At 41.9% G+C, this 21,307-nt stretch overlaps 1 protein-coding gene and 1 long non-coding RNA gene across 12 annotated transcripts in view; one reads left to right on the top strand and one right to left on the bottom strand.

Annotated features, from left to right (window-relative positions):
* The window catches only part of ENOX1 (ecto-NOX disulfide-thiol exchanger 1), a 572,438-nt gene extending 552,189 nt beyond the window's left edge, over positions 1 to 20,249 (bottom strand). For 8 of the 11 annotated variants that reach the window (XM_057494467.1, XM_057494476.1, XM_057494470.1 and 5 more), the window contains exon 1: positions 20,115 to 20,249. The gene's annotated coding sequence lies outside the window, so the exon portion shown is untranslated. The remainder of the gene's footprint in view (positions 1 to 20,114) is intronic. The other 3 variants (XM_057494475.1, XM_057494472.1, XM_057494469.1) reach the window with 3 other exon arrangements.
* Positions 17,644 to 20,699, top strand: LOC130681395 (uncharacterized). The gene is made up of 3 exons (XR_008994517.1): positions 17,644 to 19,553; positions 20,005 to 20,349; positions 20,560 to 20,699. It is a non-coding gene; the product is annotated as an uncharacterized LOC130681395 (long non-coding RNA).
* Positions 20,700 to 21,307: the final 608 nt, after the last annotated feature.

Here is a 21,307-nt window from a genome sequence, read left to right as displayed (position 1 = left end):
CTTTATTATATCCCTCCTTCTACTGACTTTGGGCCTCATTTGTTCTTCTTTTCCCAGTTTTATTAATTGTGAATTTAGATTGTTCATTTGGGATTGTTCTTCCTTCTTTAAATAGGCCTGGATTGCTATATACTTTCCTCTTAGAACTGCCTTTGCTGCATCCCACAGAAGTTGGGCGTGGAGCTGTTGTTTTCATTTGTCTCCATATATTGCTTGATCTCTGATTTTATTTGATCATTGATCTATTGATTATTTAGGAGCATGTTGTTAAGCCTCCAGGTTTTTGTGAGCCTTTTTGTTTTCTTTGTATTAATTTTGTATCCTGCAACTTAACTGAATTCACTTTTTAGTTCTAGTAGTTTTGGGGTGGATTCTTGAGGGTTTCTATGTACAACATTATGTCATTGGCAAACAGTGACAGTTTAACTACTTTCTTGCCAATCTGGATGCCTTTTATTTCTTTGTGTTCTAGTTTCATACATTTGTGATCTGAGAAGTTGGGTGGTACAATTTCAATCCTTCTGAATTTATTGGGGCTCTTTTTGTGGCCTAGTATGTGATCTATTCTGGAAAATGTCCATGTGCACTTGAGAAGAATGTGTATCCTATTGCTTTTGGGTGGAATGTTCTGTGGATATCTGTTAGGTCCATCTTTTCTGATATGTTGTTCAGTGCCTCTGTGTCCTTACTCATTTTCTATCAGGTTGATCTGTCCTTTGGAGTGAGAGGTGTGTTGAAGTCTCCTAAAATGAATGCATTGCATTCTATTTCCCCCTTTAATTCTGTTAGTATATGTTTCACATATGTAGGTGCTCCTATGCTGGGTACATGGATATTTATAATGGTTATATCCTCTTGTTGGATGATCCCTTTATCATTATGTAATGTCCTTGTCTCTTGTTACTTTCTTTGTTTTTAAGTCTATTTTGTCTGATACAAGTACTGCAACCACTGCTTTTTTCTATTAGTTGCATGATATATCTTTTTCCATCCCTTCACTTTTAGTCTGTGTATGTCTTTGGGTTTGAAGTGAGTCTTTAAGCCAGAATATAGATGGGTCTTGTTGTTTTATTCATTCTGTAAATCTATGTCTTTTGATTGGTGGATTCACCCCATTTACATTTAGGGTGATTATTGATAGGCATGTACTTATTGCCATTGCAGGCTTTAGATTCGTGGTTACTGAAGGTTCAAGGGCAGCTTCTTTACTATGTAACAGTCTAACTTAACTCACTTATTGCAGTATTTCAAACACAATCTAAAAGTTCTTTTCTTTTTCTCCCTTTTTCTTCCTTCTCCACTTTTTATATATTGTCATATTATGTACTCTTTCTGTATTCCTTGACTGACTTTATGGGTAGTTGATTTAATTTTGCATTTGCTTAACAATTAATTGGTCTACTTCCTTTACTGGGTTTTATTTTTCTCTGATGACAGCTATTAGCCTTAGAAGCACTTCCACCTATAGCAGTCCCTCCAAAATACACTGTAGAGATGGTTAGTAGGAGGTAAATTCCATCAGCTTTTGCTTTGTGAAACTGTTAAATCCCTGCTTCAAATTTAAATGATAATCTTGCTGGATAGAGTATTCTTGGTTCAAGGCCCTTCTGTTCATTGCATTAAATACAGCATGCCACTCCTTTCTGGAAGGGTTTCTGCTGAGAAGTCTGATGATAGCCTGATGTGTTTTCCTTTTAATGTGATCTTTTTTCTCTCTCTAGTTGCTTTTAATAGTCTGTCCTTATCCCTGATCTTTGCCATTTTACTTATTCTATGTCTTGGTGTTGTCTTCCTTGGGTCCCTTGTATTGGGAAATCTGTGTACCTCCATGGCCTGAGAGACTATTTCCTTCCCCAGACTGAGGAAGTTTTCAGAAATTATTTCCTCAAAGACATTTTCTAACCCTTTTGCTCTCTTCTTCTTCTGGTACCCATATAAGGCAAATATTGTTCTGTTTGGATTGGTCACACAGTTTTCTTAATATCTTAATATTCTTTCATTCCTAGAGATCCTTTTTTCTCTCTGTGCCTCAGCTTCTTTGTATTCTTTTTTTCTAATTTCTATTTCATTTGCCATCTCCTCTACTTCATCTAATCTGCTTTTAAATCCCTCCGTTTTATGTTTGATTTCAGATACTATATTTTTCAAAGTTTATATATCTTTCTTGAATTCCTCCCTGAGGTCTTGAATATTTTTCTGTAGCTCCGGGAGCATGCTTATGATACTCATTTTGAAATATTTATCAGGAAGATTGGTGATTTCAGTTTCACTTAACCCTCTTTCTGGTGTCTGAAGGATTTTGGTTTGTACCAGGTTCTTTTGCCGTTCCATATTCCTAATGATTACCATGGAATAACAACTTTATGTCAGCAGCACCCTCTAGTGCCCAGAAGCTCTACTCTCTGGAGCTGCTCAGCCTCTGGAGCGATGGTGAGATTTGCAGGCACACAGCACAGTCCCACCAGGAGGAAAGAGCTCCTTCCTTCTTCCCAGCCACACTGCCTGCCTCCACTGCCAGGGCCAGTGGGCCGAGCATGCAGGGAGGAGCCTCTATGCTATGCCCATGTAGCTACTATAGGCAGGGCTGCCCTCTGGCTGGCCTGGCACAATGGTGGGGGCAGCAGGTTTGTGAACTGGTGCCTGCCGGGAGGAAGGAGTGGCATGCTGTGTATTGCAGTTGGGGGGCCTCAGCACTGCATGCCAACCAGGGGGATGGAGCACATAAAGTTCCTGAAAATTCTCAACCTGCTGGGCTGAGTATGCTGGGACGAGTTTGTCCACATGTCCTTTCTCCTGAGCAGCAAACTCTGTGTAATCCTTGCCACTTTAGCTGTCCTCTCGCTCTTGGGAAGTCTTTCAAAGCACCCACCTTCTTTTTGTCCTAGCGTGGCTGGTTGTGGGTACCTGTTCTCCACAAGTGTCTGGAATCTCAGTCTCTCTGAGTGTTCTCTGCCTGTCTTTGTTTTACAACCCCTCTAATCTCAAATGTGTAATGTGCATTCGTGCTCCTGGAGATCTCCAGGGGTTGATATTTAGCAGTCCTGGGCTTCTACTCCCTCCCTGCTCCATTTCTCTTCCTCCCACCAGTGAGCTGGGGTGGGGGGAGGGCTTAGGTCCCACCAGATCATTACTTTGCTACTTTACCATTTTCCATGAAGTCTTTTCTTTTCCCCAGATGTAGGCCATCTGTTGCAGTTTTCTTTCCTGTTGCTTTTTCAGGATTAGTTGTATTTGCTGTATTTTCTTAGTATATGTGGTTTGGGGAGGAGGTTTCTGCCTCACATATCACGCCGCCATCTTGTTTAATCCCTCTATATATTCTTATTATTTAAGGTAGTTTGTTCTAGAGTTTGCATTACAATGAAAAGCATCCAATAAAAGTATTCAGTACTTAAAAAGATGCTTATTGACATGAACAGATGATCAACATTAGAAAAACACAAATTATAGAATAGCCCATAACAAAACTCCATTTATTATTATATCTGCACATACGTATATGTGTGAATATATACAGACATATTTACATACATATGCATATATACATACACACATATGTATGTATAAAGACACAATGAGGTAGAGACAGATACAGAAAGAGACAAATAGAGACAGAGAGATATGCCTGAGAGAATTTTACTAAAATGTCAATAGTGGTTATCTCTATTATTTCTGAAAACTTTTACTTTCCTTTTTGTATCTTCTACAGTGTTTGTTCTCATACAACAAGACGCTTTTTTCTGGGACAATAAAAAATTAATCTTTAAAAAAAGACAGCTAATAACCATTTCAAACAATAAGTCTTCTCTCTCACTTACCAACTTCACATTTCCCTGTATGGCCCCGGAAGATGACTGGTTAGCCAGAGACGGGTAAGATTCCTCAAGGGAGGAACAACCTAAGACAGGCACAGTCGCAGGGGGGTCATCAGGTGAGAAATTGGGGATCAACAGAGGTGAGGCTTAGAACCTCACCCCCCCGTTCTGAGAGAAATCTTCTGCATACGTGGATGTTTTATTGCCCTTGTCTAGTTTGGATTAACACATAGTCTACAGGCACACACCTGATCATCTACATTTGCTCTCTTACAACACTAAACTATGTTTTCTACCTTTATCTTGTATCTACCTACCACTTCAGTATTTTATTAAAAATAATAATAATAAAGAGAGAAATGTGGTAACCACATATAAATCAAATATAAAAACGAAATGAGTATTCATATTTGAACTGACTGTTTATAGTTCATAATGCATGAGCAAAACCGAAAGCTTCTGTGATGACTGCCCTTGCACTGTTCACCATGTAACTTATTCACTATGTAAGAATTTGTTCTCCATGTAAGAACTTGTTTGTTATGCCTCAGAAGATTGGAGACTGACGAAAATTAGGCTTGGGGTGGATTAATGATTGTGCATTGAGCATTGACTCCCCTATACAGAATTTTATTGTTGTTAACAACCATTTGATCAATAAATATGAGAGATGCCCTCACAAAAAAAAAAAGGACAGACTTCCAATGGTAAAATAAATAAGTAACCGGGATGTAATGTATAGCATAAGGAATATAGTCAAGATATTGTAACAGCTTGGTAGGGTGATAGCTGGAACCTAGAATTATGTATATAAATGTTTTATCACTGTGTTGTACACTTGAAACTAATGTAATGTAATACTGTGCGTCAACTACCCTTCAATAAAAAATAATTATCTAAAAAAAAAAAAAAAAAAAAGACAGCTAATTTTTTATTCTGTTCATCTTTAGTGTAAAATAAATAGACAGTGTTGCCTCATATCCCTCTCCAAACTTTAAGTGTTCCATGAAAAATAAAGAAGGTAGCCAGGCACTCAAAATATAATTTCATTATAAAATTCCATGATAAAGCAATAAAACCACTCTAAGATCTGAAAATGTACATGCAAAAAAGAAACAGAGGCCAGAGGTGCCTAAGTGTCTTTCTAGAAGAGTGGAAATAATATTAATCAAAGTGAAATATCTTTTTACAGAAGCTGAGCACTTCATCTTTCAAAAAAGGGAAGTTGTGGGGGAGGGCAGGACGTACAGGGAAAGCAATACACACAGTGGCTTCCACAAAGAGCAGGTGCCACTGAGGCCACTCAAAAATGTCATAGGGGAGGCTGGTTTGGGCTGCTTTTATGTTGGGTAGAGTAGAGGGTTTAATCCTTGACTGCTGTTGGATATCCATACCCATGGCTCATGGGGATAAATCCTAAAGGACCTAGCCCTGCTCCAAAGGTAGCAGTTTCAAAAAAACTAGGAAACTAGATATTCTCTGTGACTTCTTTCAGTTCTAAAATTATAACTTAACCAAATATATGAATTGTTGGAGAAAGGGGCTTATTTGAATGGGATAGAAACCTCTGGTTTGCAGACATGGGCTGGAAATGACAGCTCTAAGAGATAGCGCTGAGATAGAAAAACCTACCAAAGGCAAACAAAACAGAAGTCAAAGACAAAATCTTTATTTGTTTATTGATGGCTTTTTCTACAGCTTCTAGGACTTTCTGACTATAAAGTCTCAAAAACTCTGGCTTCTAAAATCAGTTAATTGGGGAAAACATCTCTTTGATAGGAATCTGTAGATACAAGTTACTGCAAAAATATTAGGATGGTTTGTCCTTTTTCCAGCAGTTACTTGTTTCTTTTACAATAAATTACTGCACGATAGCTACATTTTATTTCCTGATGATGCCATTGTTCTTAGTCAGTAACCATTTAATTCTGAAAGGGTCACAATACTCTAAAAAAAGAATAAAAAATAAACAACACCCATAAAATTGTCTATATACATATTTGCATGAAGATGTGTCTCCAAAAATGCATCCCTCCCACTCAAAATTGAAGCATGCACTCAGTTATGCACTTGTCTATTTTGCATTATGTTCTAATTCAACCCACTTTGATGCACTGTTGGCAGCCTTCAATCTTAAAGGGCATCAGAATGAAAAAGACAATGAGTGTTCCTAAAACCTCAGTTCCAATAAGAATCCCTTAAGGTCCCTCTTCAGTCCTTCTGCATCAGTAATTTGACGTGGACTTAATAAGCATCCTACAAAAAAAACCCCAACAAAGATCCACGCACTGCCACAGGTGTAGATGCACTCATCCCACCAATTCCTGGACTTGCCATGGGAATGATGAAAGGAGATATCTAAGCTGGCCTGTGCATACAGTAAAACAACAAATTTGACTGGATCTATACTGTTGGAACTCAACCAAGAATTAGGAGAAGTGCAAACTGTAGCACTCCAAAATCTTACAACCACAGACTATTTAATGTTAAAAGAACATATGGGATGTGAACAGTCCCCAGGAATGGGTTGTTTTAATTTATCTGAATTCTCTCAGACTGTTCAAGTTCAGTTGGACAATATCCACCATATCATAGATAAGTTTTCACAAATGCCTAAGGTGCCTAACTGGTTTTCTTGGTTTCACTGGAGATGACTGGTAATTACAGGTATGCTTTGGTTACATAACTGTACTCCTATTATGTTAATGTGTGTGCACAATTTAATTAGTAGTTTAAAACCTATACATGCTGAAGTTACTCTACAAGAAGATATGTCAAAGAAATAATCAATCTTCCCATGTTTTCTTCCGCCTACTACTTCTATAGCTTTTCTTCTTCCTACCTAATTACAACCCTTAAATAGAATTCGTGCCACATATCGAATTTACCGAGTATCATAATTCTTCCAAGTGGTAAAGACACCTCAAGACAAATGCTGGGCATAGAAGCCACAGGGCATAAATATGCAAAGAAGTAAAAAGCTAACCTTTTCAAACAATAAGGCTTCTCTCTCACTTACCAACTTAACATTTCCCTGTATGGCCCTGGAAGATGACTGGTTAGCCAGAGACGGGTAAGATTCCTCAAGGGAGGAACAACCTAAGACAGGCACAGTCGCAGGGGGGTCATCAGGTGAGAAATTGGGGATCAACAGAGGTGAGGCTTAGAACCTCACCCCCCCCGTTCTGAGAGAAATCTTCTGCATACATGGATGTTTTATTGCCTTTGTCTAGCTTGGATTAACACACAGTCTACAGGCACACACCTGATCATCTACATTTGCTCTCTTACAACACTAAACTATGTTTTCTACCTTTATCTCTTATCTACCTACCACTTCAGCATTTTATTAAAAATAATAATAATAAAGAGAGAAATGTGGTATCCACATATAAATCAAGTATAAAAATCAAATGAATATTCATATTTGAACTGACTGTTTATAGTTCATAATGCCTGAACAAAACCGAAAGCTTCTGTGATGACTGCCCTTGTACTGTTCACCATGTAACTTATTCATTATGTAAGAATTTGTTCTCCATGTAAGAACTTGTTCGTTATGCTTCAGAAGATTGGAGACTGACGAAAATTAGGCTTGGGGTGGATTAATGATTGTGCATTGGTCACTGACTCCCCTATACAGAATTTTATTGTTGTTAACAACCATTTGATCAATAAATATGAGAGATGCCCTCACAAAAAAAATATATATATATGTATATATATATATATATATGTGTGTGTGTGTGTGTGTATACACACTTCCAATTGTAAAATAAATTAAGTAACCGGGATATAATGTATAGCATAAGGAATATAGTCAAAATATTGTAACAACTTGGTATGGTGATAGCTGGTACCTAGAATTATCATGTATATAAATGTTGAATCACTGTGTTGTACACCTGAAACTAATGTAATACTGTGTGTCAACTACCTTTCAATAAAAAATAATTATCCAGGGGAAAAAAAAAAATAAGCATCCTACATAAATCTGAATAGGGTATGGATTCCCCTTTGGGAAACAGTAATGTAGATAATCACAAGATAACTAAGTCACTTGCAGACAGTCAAACCTGATTAAAGAACTCTCTTAGATCATTCCGTTCTTCTCAATATCTATGGTCACTGTTCTTGTCCCTAGTCCAGGAAGCCACCACCACCATCTCTCCCAGGACTTGATGATAATTCCCAAGTCAGTCATCTTGCTTCTGCTCTTGCCCTCTCCAATCTCTTCTCCAAAAACCTGCCTACTAGCCACACCACATCACTCCCTTAAAGCCCTCCCATCACTGCTTAATGGCATGGGGTTTCCATTAGGGTGACAAAAATGTTTAGATACAGATGGTGGCTGCACAACATTGTAAATATACTAAATGTCACTAAATTATTCACTTTAAAATGACTCATTTTGTTATATATAACATATATAAGATATATATATCACCTCACTTAAAAAAATAAGACTTTTTATCAGCTCCCCATTGCACTCAGGATAAAATATGAAGTCCTCAGCATGCCCTAGCAGGTCTGGCATAATCAGGCCCTAACTTACATCTCAGCAGCCTCATTCCCAAGTATTGCCTGTCTTCACACTCTGCACTCCAAACACACTGGCTAGCCTTCAGTGAGTCCAAAAGCCAAGATCTTTCTCATGTCTGGGCTTCACATATGGGAATCTGCACCTAGATAACCCCAATCACTCTTCAAATCTTAATTTATAAGTCACTCTCTCTCCCGTATAAGCCTTTCCTGAGCACTTCGTCCTCTCTATGCCACTTCAGAAAAACCTGGTCTTTCCAAGTTCTTATCATGAGTTCCAATTATACAATTACTTTCATTTTAGTTAATATCCTTTCCAGTAAACTGTGGGCTCCCAGGAGGGCAGAAATGGTGATCACTTTTGTTCCCTTCTGCATCCTCAACACCTATTATAAACTTCACACAATAAGTACCTATTTGATGGACACAATTAATATGGAGCATGCTTTCCTCCAAAAAGTTTAAATCTTTACTACAAAATGAGTATCAAGCTAGGTCATAATACTAAATGAGATTTAAAATATATTCTCTTAATAACTAGATGAGAAAAATCAGTAACTACTTGGGGCCAGCTCAACACAGTGTAGACTACGCACCAACTAATCCAGAAACCAACTTCTACAGCACCTGCTTTGTGTTTCTTGACTGAATCAAGTCCCTAATAACCAAGAAAATTTCATTAAAAAATTCTCCCTTCATGACACATTACTGAGCAGTAAGGAAAGAAGCAGGGATTAGATCTTTGCAGAAAGAGACAATTGGAGTGGGTGAAACACCAGGAGCTACAAGGATATCCCGAGAAACTGTTGGCAGTGCTCAGGAAGGCACCACCTTCTTAAAGAAAAGTGCATAGAGTACGACCAGGAAAACAGGTTCCTGCACTCAGTCTGTTCTGAGAGAAAGGAAAAGGGAAAAAGAGGAGAAACTCACATCGGTGCAGGCATAATTGGTATTTTGTTACTAAACAAACTGTTCTTCAGTGATTACAGGTGTGCAAGTGATTTATTTTTCCAATCTTGTATTAACTAAAATCCTAATTTGTCCACAAGGCTGAAGTGTGTCTTAATTACTTGCCTTCAAAGCTTATGCCCATTTAAAATAAGCTAATTTCTTTTCCATTGCCAGCTCACCCAGAGCTGCCTAATCCACAATTCTCCTGCCCAGCACTCACCCCTCTGATCATTATGGAGAACAGAGGCAAGTGAGTGGGCGTACAGACAAGTTCCAAAGAGATCCATCTGTCCTGGAGCTGTGTGCCCCAGCCCACTATCCATTCCCAGTCCTGTTTCCACTTCAGGGGAAAGAGAACACCAGGACCTGAATACATTTACAGCCCATGCTGCAGGCTATTTTTCAATATTGAAATTCTTCTTTAGCCAAAGCTTTGGGTTTTCCCAGGCTTGAGTCCATAGACCCGGTGGTGATCTGCATGGCTGTTCAAGGCATCCCCTGTGTTCTGCACCTGCTTCTAGCATCTGAAGATGGGTACCTTCAGTTAGGTTGTTTGTGCAACCTTTTGGATATCCTAGTCAGAGACAGCTTGAAGGCATTTTCCATGTTCCAACTCCTGGCCCTCTGTGCTCAGCTGGGGACCCCCTGGAGAAGGGCTAGAGCTGCCCAATATGGCCAACTATGGGTTCCATATGGGAACAACCACAAAGACTGCTCTCCACCAGGGATAGGAGACTGAGCAGGCACTGCATTGCCCTGGCACCCTCCCTAGGCACACTAAGTTTCTCTTTTGTGCCCCATTCCTTAAGGTAGTATATTAGCCACCACAGTGTCCCCCAACTTTGCTTCCTCTGACATGGCTTTTAATTTAGCTTTATATTGGAAGGTGCTACTTGAGTCCTATTCCCTTCCTCCAAAAGCATTCTTACTAATGTTCTTACCATTGTTTTTGTTACAAACCCCATGTACTGCTATGGGAGATGAGGTGGAGGAGCCTTGTCATACCAATGAAAAGCATCTTAGTGCAGGAAAGTAAGCTGTCAACAAGACCAAATCTCATGTACAGAGTCTGTCAACCCAAGAACCTTCCAGAGTGAGTCATGAGACCAATATATTAATATGGGCATAAGGATATTACACATGGAGATGAGGTCAGTGAGAGCTGCTGGCAGAAAATAAGACAGGGAAGGTTAGAAAAAAGGGGCCGAGGACAGAATGACAAAGACATGAGGGGAGGTTGCCAAAATGCCAAACATATTTGATAAAGGGAAATTCGTGTTTGGAAAACAAGAGTAGGAGGGGTGAATAATCAATAAAGGGACTGAGATGCCTGGTGGGAGGCGTGAGATTACAAATGCACATTTCCCAGTGGAAAGAAGCCAGAACGTCAGAAGAAAACCTCATCAGATTTATACCATTTCCATGTTTTGAGGAACTGGGGAAATTCTAACTGGGAAATTAGAAATCTCTTCAAGTATTTTCACAGAGGAAATGTAACATAGAGAACTGGTTACTCAGGTGATGGGGAAACAGGGAGCCTGGCACATGATAGTGAGGAGATCCAGAGATTAACAAGAGCAGGAAGCTGCTGCGTCCAGGCTGAAAAGACAGTAGCAGGAGGTGGTACTGCTGGAGTCCACGGGCTGAGGTTACCTGTGAGCAGCTAGCACCAGAGAAGGTCTGTTAGTGTGAGCGAGGTGATAAAGGGGAGATTCCCACTGCCATAGATGCCACATGAAGCTCAAGGGAAGATAAAAATACCCTGGCTTCGCCCTTCTCCTTGCCTCCCAGGGACAAGCCCGCTGACTCAGAAATCTGGGAGAGCAGCCTGCAGGGGTGAGCCCCCTCTGACACAGACAAGAAGAGGGCAGGCAAGAAGTGCTGGAAGGGGAGGATAGAAACGCTCTATCTGGGAAGAGGGGTTACTGTGAGGTTTAATAAGCAAACTTCTTTTACAACAGACATAATTTCAAAAGGTTTGCTTACTGCTATATAATGGCCACCCAGGAATAAATAAAGTGGAAGCTATACCTGGCAGAAGGCCTCTTGAACTTTCTGTCACGTGCAGGTGACCCCTTATGCCACTCTGTAGAATCCCAGAGTTGGAAAGGAGTTGGGGAATTTATTCTACATTACCCTTTCTTCAATTACAATTAAGCCAGAACTAGTCAAAACAAGTGATTATTTTTTCAAACTTCTGGAATGAAAAAGGCTCTTTTTTAAAATATATATATATATATATTTAGTATTGAGTAAAAAATACACTTACACACACATGCATGCATGCACACATACACACACACACCCAAATGGGTAAAAGTGAAATGGTAAATCTGAACACGACTGGTGGATTGTATACATCAATAACCTGGCTGTGATGTTATACTACAGGTTTGCAAAATGCTATCATTGGGGGGAAATGCATAAAAGGTGTGAAGGACCTCTATTACTTCTTACAAGTCTGTGTGAATCTACAATTACCTCCAAATAAGAAATTTAAAATTTATCATAAATATGTGCACAATATTCTAAATTAATAAGGTCACTTCTTCCCCACTGTGTTTCACTCACAGCATCTCTCATGTCTTTACAATCACCCTCTCAGTATTTCTAGTGTCATCACTCTGTTCTCCCTGTTAAACGAGGCCCAGGAAGCTTTTTGTTGACCCTTTCTATAACTTCTCGTAAATTGGTCTTCTTTGTGTCATTGGCTCAAGGCTACTTTTGCAGAAATAGGATGATGTCAGTTTGCTCTTGTTTGATTATTCAGCTTTTGCATTTCTGACTACAGAGCCAGAATATTAGTATTCACTCGTGGGACAGTTAGAAGCCTGCATGATCTTATTTCATACCATCTAACAAGCTTTACCTGGTCATTTCATGATTAAGCATTTAATTCAAAATAAATCTCTTTATGGATTTATGCCTCCCTTCTCCGACCTCTGGACCCTTTGATCTCCTTTGGTTGCTGGTGGCCTAAGAACCAACGGGAGAAACTGCAGTGAAGAACTTGGCATTCTGACAGAACAAGGAGAAAGAACCAGCCCCACCCCGAGCCACCACTCATTCACTTAGCTAAAGTACAGGCTATCAGAGAAGCAGGGAAAACAATGGATGTAAGTGCATGCTAGGTCTTCCAGAAACTGATGGTGGGCGAAAATTACTTCTTAGCCAAGAGTATGAGGAAAAAAATCACTATTCATCTCTAAATGGACATGTGTCTCAGACATCTCTCCACCCTCTCCTTCTCTAACTCCATGAATCCTTCCTGAAAAACATAACTTTCTTCCTTTAATGATCTGGTAGTGAATTATTTATATTTTCCAATTTATCTTTCTATCTTCTTTTATTTATGCCCAGACTGGTACTACTTAACCCTCGAAAGCCTGACCAAGATTGCAGGCAGGGCAGAGGAGTCTCAACCCTTTGAGGGATGCCAAACCTAGCGGACAGAGCAGGGCCGTGGTGCAGGGTGGAAGACTGAAATCTCATTTTGGAATGGCAGAGCACTAAGTGACCACTCATTGCAGGCCTCAGTGTCAGGATGACTTCTCTCGAGGGCTCTGCATCAAAATCCCTCTTGCAGCCTTTCCCCATTTCCGTCCCCGCAGCTAACGGCCTTTGCTTAGGTGTTCATCATTGCTTGCCTAGGCAGTGCCACCCCCAGCTGGTCTCCAAGTTCACAATTCTTCCTTCATCAACCCATTCCCCACATACCTGCCAGCATGATCTTTCTAAGCTGCAAATCCGAAGTACCCTTGGCTTAATCCTTCAGTAGTTCTCTACCACTTGAAGCTGGGTCTCCTAAATTTGTCTCATTATAAAAATCAGTGGGGGCATTCATTAAAAAATTAAGCAGACCCTTCAGTATTTTATGTTGGATTCCTCCAGAAACAGACCTTGAGACAGAATTTAAGCACACATTATTTATTTGGGAGGGGATCCTAGGAAATACTGTTAGAGAGAAGGAAGACCGCCAACACAGCACAGATTATCCCGCAGACTGCCATTATGGACAAGTCATTATGAGGTCCGGTTTCACTAGGAAATTCTGGGACACTGTAGAACATGTGTCAGTTATTGCACTCAAGGGTCCTGGATGCTGGTGTATTACCATCCAGCTCTCTTCTGTCATTGGCTTAGGTCCACTCCTGAGGCATTTAGCTTTGCTGCCCTGCCAAGCTGGGAGGGAAAGCCCTCGGGTGGCGAACATTAGGCACTTGCAGAAGAATTCTGCAGACATGTACAGAAGCAGTGAACATCTGGGCACACGAATACAAAACTAACTGTGTCTGTTCCACCAGGCCACATCCCTAAAAATTTTGATTGGTGGGTTTTGGGTGGGACCCAGGAAGCAGTATTGTAACAAGTACTTCGTGGGACTCCTTTGACTAGGCAGACTGTGAAACACTGACCAATACCAACATTGGTCCCTCCCCACTGTAGGACAGCTTGGTTCAAAGTCCAGAATCTTTGGTGGGTCTTACTAGTTCCTCTGTGGTCTGCCCCCTGTCCTGCTCTACTGTCCTGTCCTGTCCTACTAACCTATGAATAATCATTTTTAAGCCACTCTGAATTAGTATACTTCCCTACAGGTAGCATATTTTATTTCATGAGCAGGAACTGTGCCTTAAGAATCTTTATGATTCCCCAGAGCCAAATACTGTACTATTCATATAGTAAATGCTCAATAAATATTTGCTAAAGAAATAATCCTAAAATAACATAGTATGGTATTAAGTAGATTTCCTGGACAAAACTACCTTCTCTATCAAAGTAGTACATACAATTCCACCATTAAAACTAAACAAATACACTGATTAGTTTTACTGATACAACCTAATATGTGAAAGACACTGAGGAACCCCTCCAGAAAAGTACTATAACCTTCATCAACATACACCTTAACAAAGCTTTGCTTATACAAAACTGTGAATGAAACCCTACAAAGAAGATACGTGATTGGGTAGTGGTGGAAAGGTAAAGGATGCTTTCAGAGGAAAGGAACTATAAGCGTATCAGGCTTTACCTACCTTGTGATTGACTCTACCAGCATTGCCCCCAGAGGCATGATCACTTTCCACCTACTTCACAAAGATGGAGCAGAATAAAGGAGAAAGTCTTATTTTAATGGCACTGAACTCTTGGAATTAAACTTCTTCCAATGACCAGAAATACGGTACCTGGGATCTAGATGGTAACTCTGGTCTCTATCTGGTAAGTGCCCAATAGTCCCTGCAGCTGTTCAGCTGCTCCAGGTACTGACAAATGGGACAAAAGCAGAGGTCTGGCTACACGTAGTTGCTGAAGACCTCATCCGTGGCTTTTCTCCCACTGTTTGGGATGTTAACCACAGCCCGTTGGCCAAATTCCAGTCTGGATAATTACACTGGCGCTAGCAAACTTCACCTCCAAGCTCCAACTAAATAAAGTTTGCCTTTGGATTAGCTGCCATACCTTTGCTCTGCTGCTGTGGGCTATTAAAGAGCTCTTCTGTACTGAGGAGAGCTGTATTTGTGAAAACTCAATACCCATGATGTAACTTTCTACACTGACAAGAAGTATATTCCTGAATACCACTGGCTAAGTTATTTTTATTTTTTTATACAGTGCTGAAGATAATTAGAAAACTATAGTAGTTTGTTCTCTATTTTCCTGACTTTATTCATATAGATACAGATTGAAATATTTGCAACATTACATAAAGAAGGGCAGGTGCATCGTCCACAAAATATGTACTATGTCTACCACATGCCAGGTTCTTTTGTAGGTACTGGGAACCGGGGTGAGAGCCATGGGTAATGTTCTCAACATTAATTTGAAAATTTTCCAAAGGGAGTAACTGAATTTAACTCCTCTAATGGTACTGCATTTCTGAAAATCTGAATATATCAACTTTACTATAACAAGACTCCCAATCAAATACTATCCTGGTTTACTCTTTAAATAGAAAAAAAAAAACATCCACAGGACCCTAAATTCAACATGTATGTGCATGTATGTATGTATGGAAGTATATGTGTATCTAAAAAGAAGAAAATATACTTTCTTGGCTAGCCTGGAGGGTAACAAATAGGATGCTGCTTAGATACATATTTATTTGTTTGCTTGTTTTTAGCAATCATCTTATTTTTGTGGGTGAGAGTATAATAGCAGAAGAGGACATAAGGAAATTGAAAACATAAATATCTCTTGTTTAAAGTTTTTCCTTACTGTGTGAAAAAAAAACCCACAAACCAGATCCTTTGGTGCTCTATCCTAAGGATGAGAACAACAAAAAGGAAAAGATGGAAGCATTGTGTCTGCACGTACACATACACACACATTATCTTGTACGTGAAAATAGGAGAGGGAAATTAACTAAATTTCAAGATTCCAGATGATTAAATTAAGCATACATACTATAGAATAGTTAACATAACACTATACAAACAAAAATCGTTCAGAAATTTTAAAAAAATAGATCAGATTAATCCTAAAGAATCCACACAAGTACTTGTCTTGGACGAACTATAACCAGATTGTGGGAAATGGTTTATGGTGAAGTTTGCTTGAAATCTGCCAAATTATTATTCTGCTTGAAAATTCTCCTAGTTACAAGAAGTTAAGAGCAGCCTTCTAAAACTAGGTTAAACATGCTGTAAATCAATTTATTCCCACCTACAAAGCTGCTAAGGTGCATGCTTTTCTGGTAAAAATGGCTCTTCTGTGGTACTTAATACTATCGCTATATTGTTTTGCCAACTAGTCCACTGCAAGTTTTTCTACTGAAGGGGTTGTATTAAACTTAAATGCCTATTTTTTCATAATAAAAGATGGAATACAGATTATTTAAAATAGCATAAGGAACCTCAAAACATATCACACATGCAATACATTTCCTAAATTTAGAAGAAATCCTTAACAAAGCAAGTATGATCCACATTTGCCACCCAATATCTATTCATTACTATTTTAGAGTTAAGAACACAGCCTGCACCGTTACCATCTCTCACAGATAAATGGCCTGTCCTCCACAAACAAGCTCCAGGTAATACCCTTGGCAAGATGGCTTTGACAAAAGACTGAAAGGAATATTACGCAGCCACACAGTCTGTCCCATGTACATAAAGAGCCCAGATCACTACACCATCAATATGTCTATCACGCTGCAGACAGAAGATCAGAATGAGTGACTAATTAGCTACAATGTGAAAACTCTTTCAGGTATACACGATGACCAACACAATCTTCAGTCTCATCCTTGTTTACAATGCATATAGAGAATAATAGATCACTAAAGACTCTCCAAAGATGTAAACAATTACCAATGCAGGGGACTGAACTTCCCCAGTTTGGGAAAAGGTGGGAGGCACAGAATTTTCAGAGATTGGAGGCAGAATACACAGTATAAAAGCATCGTAAAGCCATAATCTAGCCTAGTCTCAATACTGAAATTTTACTCCAATTATTGTATCTTCTCAATATCTATATTAGGGTAAAACTCTTGGTTATAAATTGTATGTAACTAAATTAAAAAGAAAGAATAATTCAGAGGATGGAATAGGGAATTTGTTAAGTGTGACCCAAGGAAAGACATCCTGGAAATGGCTCTAGGGTCATGTCACAGCACCTCACTCACTCAGTGTCCCTTAAAAGTAATGGATTAAGTCAGATCATCAGTGTCTCTCTCTCCTCACAGTAAAATCCAGTCATCTATTTAGGCATCAGAGAGACCTCAAGTTTTAGTACAATCCTAAGAGTACCTGACCACAGCAGAAAAATGTGTTTACGGTGTCTAATGACTATAAAGGGAAGAATGAGAAGCGTCTAAACAGTCCTTCCAATCTTGCATTTTTCAGTTTATACTAGGCTTAAGAGGGCAATTGAAATTAGATGCTTCATTTCATCCTACAATGACTATATAATTCTTATTACAGTAAAATTTTTAAATGTTCTCTTTAAAAACATCCCCCAAAAGAAACAGCTTCACCTTACTCACATGAAACCTAGCAGACCCATCTCATTTAGAGGCTGCAATGCTTTAGCTACAAACGGTATGAGTATCAGGATGTGGAAGCAGATGTCACTGCTTTGTTTTTCATTCACAGTAGGTGGTTGCCAAGCAACAAAATACTATTGTCTGTTTCCAGGATCTATTGGCCAATTCTACTGGTGATAATGCTTTCTACAGTTTAAAACAGGGCCACCTTTTGGACAAGAAAATAATATTCTAAGACTGACAATAACATATATATAAATGTACTGAATGCATCCCAAAATTATGCATACAAATATATAGCTGTGAACTGATATACATATATATATATATATATATATATATATATAGTATCTCTAAATAATGTATGTGTGACTATATACCTTATTTTCCTTCCTACCTAAAAACTCTTCTGAATTTGATAGGCCAAAAACTAGAATCTAAATTCCTGAGGACAAATCAATGCATGACCTAGAGATATTAAAACATAGAATTATTTTCTCAACAATAGCAATAATTTTCAATTTTCCAGATGTATCAATTTCTGCCCCTTGAATACAAAGTCCTCCAGTCAGAAAAGCAATTCTGTCTGCTTATATAAAATAATAATAAATGGAAAGCCTCTACTATCTATTTTGGAATTATCTAACATGTTTAATATGTTATTTTACTTAATATCATGTGCTACCACTGTGTACAAAGGTAGTAATTCAAATGGAAAAATTCTGTTACTTAAAATACCAAGAACCTTAAAATGCATTTTTAAAATAATTGAATTGTTCTCCCTGGAATAGACTTATGTGATTCCCCACTTTGTTTCGATATGGGTCCCTGGGGAATAACAGTCATGCTGTTACTCTTGGATATTTCACTAGCTTACAAAATAAAATAACACACAGTGTACTTAATATAAAGTTGTCAACATTAACTTGAATAAGTTGCTGTTTGTTTTGCATTGACATAGCTTCTAAAGATAAGAATTACAATATTCTTAGACGTACAAACACAACAGCAAAACAGCCTGAAGGAATTAAAGCTTGAAAATGCTAGAGGCAATCATGCTTTGAGATGAAGATAAATCAGTATCATTAGGCACACATATATATTTCTGTAAAGGTCCTAAATAATGCCAGAACAATCTTTGGATTTTATGCAATGCTTATCCATCTTCCTTCACAATATATCAAATGCACTTTTAACTATTTAATGTATCCCTGTAAAGACTTTGAATTTCACTTTTTGAAACTCATTACTCATTTGGTAATGAGTAATCCCTCCGCTATTACAAGAAACTGGAATAAGCAAAATCCAAGTACATGGATTGAAATTATTAGTAAAAAGTTTATCAAAAGGGCAACACTAGCAAAACAGAAACAAAGTGTGTTAATAATGAACTAAATAAGAGCCAAAATTCCCACTTTCTGGAACAGAGCCATCTTCAGCAGAACGCATCCACCTCTCGGGAGCGCCCATCCGAGTTTCTCCTTCACATCTCACCCCACAAATAACCTACTTACCTCTGCTTTGGCGTCCCAAGCTCGCTCAACCGAGTCTCTCCTCCAAGAAACAATCTCCTTCCTACTTTCTCCACCCTCATCAGATCCCTTAGGCACCCTTACTTTCTCTAAACTACTGAATTCAGAACTGCAGCCCAGTTTGCTAGGAACCTCCCCACACGCACGTTTCCCTTGTTCTATATCTGCTTTGTAAATCGCTGCCACCGAACAAACAAAATATTAACGAAAGTAGGGTTACAAACCGTTTTTTTTTTAATGTTATAGCAGTAAAATGTCGAGACGGAGATGAAAAGTAGGAGTGTATTTAAAGGAAATGGGTGGTGAGTAGCTACACACAGTGGAACGCCGGGGTCAGACCCACCACGGCTTCCCCACCTTTCGACCCCACTTTCCCCCATGTGCTTGTCGCGGGATGACAACCACAGCACTCCAGAACCACCCCCTCCGGAAAGTAGGCGGGGTTACGCCTTCAGCCAATCAGGGCCCGCGAGCCCCAGGTGTCCAACCTATGGGGTGGCCGTGGCCGTGCAGGGGGAGGACATGGGGTAGCGGGGAGGGGCCGCGTCTTTAGGAGGCGCGCACGTGTCCAGTCCGGAGAGGCGGCAGGCGTCCAGGTCCCGAGGCGCGGGCTGTGCACCCTGGCAGCCGCCTAGTCCAGCTGCCCAGTGCCTCTTTTGCCTCGGACTCGGCTGGGCAAGACGTGCTGCCGCCAAGGAAGGAAGACCCGTCCAAGGTGTCTGACTTCCCAGGGTAAGGGGACAGTCACAAATAACAGTACCTAGCGCAACCCAGGCGGCAAGGAAAGTTTCCGGCCCGTACCAGGAGCAGAGTCGGCCAAGGCAGGGAGGACAAGGGACGGGCGGCGGGAGTGTGCAACCCGGCAGAAAGAGACCAGCGGCAGGGCTGCCGCCGGCGGGACGCCGTCCCGGGGGCGGTGCAGGGGGCTGCGGCCGCGGGGTGCGCTGTCCAAGGTGTAGGGGAGGTGGGAGGAGCGCGGCGGGCGCGGAGCCCGGAGCCAACACCGGCTGGCGGCGGCGGAGAGAGCGGGGAACAGCTGTTCGGAGTGCCGGGCTCGCAAAAGTGACAAGACTGGAGGTGGGGTAGAGCGCGGAAGGGCGCAGGGCTGCGCGGAAGCCCCCCACGCTTCCACGCACCCCTCCCCACCAGCCTCACCTCTAGCCTCATTCCCCTCCCCCCGCAGCCCACTCCCCTCCGAGCCTCTGTCCCCGAGCGGGGGCGGGGGCGGGACCGGGGAACCCCGGCTCCAAGCCTAGATGCCCCAGGGATGCCGAGGGCCCCGGAGCTGCTTACCTGGGACGGCGATACGGAGAGCAGAGGTAGCCCGCCGCGCGGAGCCCGGTGCTGGGCGCGGCGCGGCTCCTCCTCGTCTCGGCGTCCTCCTCCTCCGCTTCTCCCGGACTCCGTCCCGGGCACGGAGCTGCAAACGGGGCCGGGCTGCAGCTGCCGTTCTCTTCGCTGCCTCCGCCGCCGCCGCCGCCGCTGCCGCAGACAGAGGACGCCCCGTGGCGACTGGAAGCCGGTGCGAGTAAGGGTGCCCGAGCGAGTGGGATCTGCTAAGGGGCGCTGGAGACTCCGCGGCTCGGGGCGCGCGGGCGTGCGCACGCGCGCCTGAGAGTGTGAGTGTGTGTGTGTGTGCGCGCGCGCGCGCGCGCACACGAGGAAGGGGAGTTATGAGGGGAGGGGGAGAGGGGCCGAGAGATGCTCGTAGGGACCGAGGCAAAATTCTTGACCCCAGGAAATCCGTAAACTCGGGTAAGGAGGATCGAACACGCGTCTTGCGTCGGAGAGCTGCCCGCCAGGCAGAGGCAGAGGAGGCGGGGAGAGCAGTGCGGTGCGCGCGGTCTCCGGATTCGAGCTGGGCTCAGGCCTGCCAAGCGCACAGCCGCGGATGCAGCAGAGGCGCCGCCCGCAGCCCGTGGTAGCGCTGCTCCCTCTAGGGAGGGGCCGAGCTGCCCGCTCCAACCACCGTCGCTGCTGTCCAGACTTCTGGGCTGGCCGCCGAGGGACAGAAATCCGGACCCCTCAGTTGCCACTGCAGCCTTGGAGGCTCCGGCCCGCTGAGCGGCCGAGCGGAGGACTCGGGCACACGTGGCCGACTACCGACTGGAGCAGGCGTGTGCAAAGGCTGCGGGCGTGGAGTGGGCGGTGGAACCCCGCCGAGCGCGGCCCACCGGCTCGACTGGGTGGGGATGCGCGGCCAGGGAGCGAGGGTGAGCTCCGTCGAAGGTGAGGTCAGCACGCACCGTTGGGGGAAAGGAGAGGCGCTTCTCAGCCCAGGTGGAATGTTGCCTTTTTTCCTCTTAGGAGGCCACTTTTCCTCAAAGTTAATCCACTTCCCAGGTAGAAGTGCCGGCCTCCTCTTTGTTCGGATTCAGCTTACTGTGCAGGCATCATCCAAGCAGTACCTCTTTGAAGCCAGGCTCCTCCAAGAATCCCATACTGCCAGCCTGGCGCCGCTCTTGGCCTGTTTAACCCCCAGCCCC

The sequence above is a fragment of the Manis pentadactyla genome, chromosome 17, assembly GCF_030020395.1.
Source record: "Manis pentadactyla isolate mManPen7 chromosome 17, mManPen7.hap1, whole genome shotgun sequence".
NCBI classification, from domain to species: domain Eukaryota; kingdom Metazoa; phylum Chordata; class Mammalia; order Pholidota; family Manidae; genus Manis; species Manis pentadactyla.
Note: the sequence above shows the minus strand (reverse complement) of the source record. Positions and strands in the feature narration are given on the sequence as shown.